This window comes from Eptesicus fuscus, chromosome 5 (assembly GCF_027574615.1).
Source record: "Eptesicus fuscus isolate TK198812 chromosome 5, DD_ASM_mEF_20220401, whole genome shotgun sequence".
Taxonomy (NCBI): Eukaryota; Metazoa; Chordata; class Mammalia; order Chiroptera; family Vespertilionidae; genus Eptesicus; species Eptesicus fuscus.
Window position 1 is genome coordinate 68,333,974 of NC_072477.1, and position 4,258 is coordinate 68,338,231.

A 4,258-nucleotide genomic window follows, 5' to 3' on the forward strand; every position below is an offset into this window, starting at 1 on the left:
CTAGTTCTAAAGAAAAGAGATATACAAGATAATTATAGAACAGCTGAATGAACAATTGAGAACATTTGAACAGTAGCTGAACAACTGGAAAAAGATAACTATGAGCTAGCTATCTATTCAATATTATTATAGAGTTATTGTTAGTTATAAGTGAAATATGGGTGTGGGAGAGTGTCCTTATATTTAGGAGACTTAGGCTGAAGTATTTAGGGGCAAAGTGTCATGAGGTCTGAAAATTATTCCTGAAAATAATATTTTCAAAAGGAAGAAAGCAAATATGTCAAACTGTTAATAATTATTGACTCTAGGTGGAGAGTAAATGGATGGTCTATGTACTATTTTTTTAACTTCTCACTTTGTCTAAAATTCATAATAAACACTTAGGGCAAACACACACACACACACACACCCCTGCCCTAGACCTCCTTTCAAGTAGAGACCATGTATATGTTGAATGCTATTAATCTGCTGAATTAATTGTGCTAAAATATTTATAGGGCAGAATATTTTATGGAGGAGGAAACATGGTTAATAGTAAAAACACTAAATTTAAAGACAAAAAAAAAATCAAGATTCCAATTCTAAGTTTACCATTTACTAGTTATCTAATATGAGTAGCCTGTTTTGGAAGGCTTCAAGTCATATATATATTACTATAATGACATATATAATTATATATAGTATCATTATGTTAAAGTATTATAACAACTTTATATAATAACTAGCTTTCCCGTTGCAGGAAAAAATCCTGCAATAGGATTTCCTGCTGCACTCTACCCCGCCTCCGTTCCTCCCTTGTCCCCCGCCCGCCTTCTCCTCCAGCCTGCCCGCGTTTCCCTTCTCCCCCGGCCCCGCCTCTGCCCCGCCCTTGTCACCCGGCTCACCTTCTCCTCCAGCCCGCCCGCGTTTCCCTTCGGCCCCGCCTCCGCCCCGCCCTTCTCCCCTGCCCCGCCTTCTCCTCCAGCCCACCCGCGTTTCCCTTCACCCCCGGCCCCGCCTCCGCCCCGCCCTTGTCACCCGCCTCACCTTCTCCTCCAGCCCGCCCGCGTTTCCCTTCGGCCCCGCCTCCGCCCCGCCCTTCTCCCCCGCCCCGTCTTCTCCTCCAGCCCGCCTGCGTTTCCCTTCACCCCCGGCCCCGCCTCCGCCCCGCCCTTCTTCTCCCCCCCCCCCCCCCCGCTTGCTTGCTTCTTCGAAGCTTTACTCCCTTCTGCAGCTCTTGGCTTCTTTGGACGCTGTCTTGATATGCAAATTAGCCGCCATCTTTGTTGGGATAATTTGCATACTCATCCTGATTGGTTGGTGGGCGTGGCTTGGCTTGTGGGCGTGGCTTAGGTGTAGCGAAGGTGCGGTCAATTTGCATATTTGTCTATTATTAGATTAGCTAATAATAAAAGCATAATATGGTAATTAGACCAGACAGCCGAATGTCCTTCTGGAGGTCCTTCCAGACAAAGCTGTGGCGGCCGGAAGCAGTAGCAGTGGCAGGGTGATGGGGGCGGTGCCTTCCCCTGATCAGCCTTGTAGCCTCCCGCAGAGGGAGGCCAGATTGTGGCTTAGACCTACTCCCCCCGCCATCCCCCTTGCCCAGAGCGGGCCTAAGCCATCAGTAGGACATCCCCTGAGGGCTCCTGGATTGTGAGAGGGGGCAGGCCAGGCTGAGAGAGCCCCCCTCCAGTGCACAAATTTTCATGCACAGGGCCTCCAGTATAGCTTTATGTTATAATATATATTATAAATAACCTTATATGATATATATATAAAACCTTATATTATATATTTATACATATTTGTGGCATCAAATTGATGCACAAAGGACAACCAGTATGGCCTTTTAAATGGAACTTTGAATGTCAAAGGCTCTTTCTATAGGAATTCCAGGCCTTGGAGCCAAGTGAGTGAGGAAGCTATTTTTGTTGGGAGGAAGCCCAGTGATAGCACGTTAGTACCTCTCTATTTGGTTCACAATGCTGGCTGGCATCCTGGAAAGAGATAGGTTCTCCGGAGGCCCCTTCCCTGGCCACACGTTCCTGAGCTGTGGCAAGAAAGCTTTGCCCTGCACAGGTTTCAGCACCACTGCTCCAGGGTTGATAAGCAGAACCACCAGCAAGAGACAGTAGGCAGGCTGGGTTCACAGATAGGCGGAAAGGGCTTTGAAACTATGAAATGCCAAATACTATCTGGAAGTAGAAAATTCCAAATAATACAGGAAGAAAGCATCCCTGTGGACCATGAGCACTTAATATCCACAAAGATACTTGTTTGGGAATACAATCCACTTATCCTCAGAGTGCCACAGTCAGTGCAAGACAAAGAGAAAGCAGGCCTGTGCAGGCCACATCTGTCATTTAAACTCTGGCAAGTTGTCAGCATCAAAGAGCCAGGAAGAAAGACTCTACTAACCAGACTAAAGGCTCCTGGAGAAACTGCATGTTTGTGTTCTTCCTAAAAACTGGTTGAATTGCAATTAATTATTTTACTCACTACCAGAGTTGGGAATAGAATATAGGTCTCTTGTTCTAAGATAGAAATCTCAAAATTCATTTATTATCCCCAAACATAAACACTATGCACATGTAGAAATAACCATCTGCCTCAGAAATTCTATTTTGGTGGGTTCCATTTTTTATTCTGCCAAAGATCTTAATATTTATGATGAAGTTATGCCAGCCTCTTACATCTCCCTTTGTTTTTTTATGCTGTGAAGTCTCTCTCTCTTGCTTTTACTTAACTTCAGAATTCTGATATGATTTTTCCCCTTTTCCATATAGGTGACTTCTGTCACCCTTGATCTTGTTCCTGGCCCTGCTTCCTTCAACTCCTTTGACATTGAAATTTATCATCATAGCACATACACCTGCATAGTGCACACACTCTGACATATATAAACACATGCACCTAAACAGGCTCACACATCTGAACATTAAATCCCAGAGGTTCATAAATTACCCTTGAAAAGTTGTAGTCTTGTAAGTCACCCCAAACCTCATAACATTATGACATCTAGTTAAACTTCTCAAGTGTGCACTGATTGGTGTGAAAAAGGCTAATGTCATGGGTTGGTTTGTTTTTTAAGTCTCATCTCCACAATATCTTTAAGGACATGAAGTTTTGTGTTGTTGTGTTTATTTTTAACTTCATAGAACATATATTAATTGAAGTTTCTTTTAGAATGCTGCTCGCTTTAGAATGTTGCTAAACTTCTCTGTAATTAGTAGCAGCAACATTTTAAAAGTATTTGCATCTTCAAAGGTAGTTTTCTTCTTAGCAGGTTAACTATTTGCTCCTATAATCATGTTTAGGCTTAATAAACACTTTCTTCATATATTTAGTAAGCTTCATCTCATACCTCTGGAATTACTAATCTCTAAAGGTATTGAGTCTGGATTAATGACATATTTCTGTATCACTTATCTGATTGAAGAGCATGGAATTAGTGAGGTGAAAATTATCATAGAGCACCACTATAAAGACCAAGATTTCAGAAGTAAGTGATTTGTCTAGTGTGTTAAAGAAACAAAGAGTTGAACTAACAACCTAACACTAAATGTTTACTTAAAAGCTTGGGAAAAGTGCAGAACTCAAAGTCTAATGGCCCTGACCCCTCTCCAGGCCCTATCCCTTTTGAAACTAGTGTTTGGGTATCCTGGCTGGGGTGGCTCCAGAAGAGAAGGGAGGGGACTAAACCTCTGAGACCATCTGGTCCCTCCAGAAATTCATAAGATTTCTGATCTATGTTTTTAGGAAATTTTTTCTCAGCAAAACAAGCTATGAAATTCAGATTTTTAACATTTATATTCATAGTAAAAATGTATGTGTATTTCCAGTTTACAGATATACGTCCCTGATTAAAAATCAAGTGACATATTCAAGGTCAACACTAAAACTGCTCTTAGGAATCAAGTACTTGCTTCCATAAACTGTAAGATCAGATGCAACACAGCAAGGGTTGCAATGGGGATGGTTTCCAAGATATAGACAATTTTGATATGCCATTTTAATAATTTTTATTGCACAGATCTCTTCCTTTTTTAATGAAACAAAATAATTCGAGAGAGATAGAGAGCATATAAAAATCAAATGGTATACTGTGGATCAATTACAAAGGCTAATCAGACATTTCAGATAATACCTGCCAGAAACCAGGAAACAAAAATGAGATGAAGAAAGGCACAAATGCTTCACTATGTGTGACACAATCTTTTCAAGAAAGACTCGATGCTCACTTGGTCAAAATGTCAAGCTAGACTTTGAAGATAAG